Source organism: Eimeria mitis, genomic scaffold, assembly GCF_000499745.2.
Source record: "Eimeria mitis Houghton genomic scaffold, Emh_scaff563, whole genome shotgun sequence".
NCBI classification, from domain to species: domain Eukaryota; phylum Apicomplexa; class Conoidasida; order Eucoccidiorida; family Eimeriidae; genus Eimeria; species Eimeria mitis.
Genome location: NW_013573893.1, coordinates 3,099 through 3,439, shown reverse-complemented (window position 1 = coordinate 3,439; position 341 = coordinate 3,099). Strand labels below are relative to the sequence as shown.

The 341-nt window shown below is 41.1% G+C and overlaps 1 protein-coding gene across 1 annotated transcript in view; it reads left to right on the top strand.

Moving 5' to 3' along the window:
* Nucleotides 1-341, top strand: part of EMH_0016320 (vacuolar ATP synthase subunit f, putative) — a gene marked incomplete at both ends in the record, with an annotated part of 3,567 nt that overhangs the window by 1,807 nt on the left and 1,419 nt on the right. The window lies entirely within an intron of this gene.

The window sequence follows — 341 nt, the reverse complement described above, 5'->3', positions numbered from 1 at the left end:
TAAACCCTAGAAAACCCTAAACCCTAGAAAACCCTAAACCCTAGAAAACCCTAGAAAACCCTAAACCCTAGAAAACCCTAGAGTCTAAATACTAAATACTTCATCATAGATACAGACGCATAACGAGATACCCAGCAAGGATAAACCCTACGACCCCAGCAAAGTAAACCCTAAACCCTAGAAAACCCTAAACCCTAGAAAACCCTAAACCCTAGAAAACCCTAGAAAACCCTAAACCCTAAACCCTAGAAAACCCTAGAGTCTAAATACTAAATACTTCATCATAGATACAGACGCATAACGAGATACCCAGCAAGGGTAAACCCTACGACCCCAGCAAA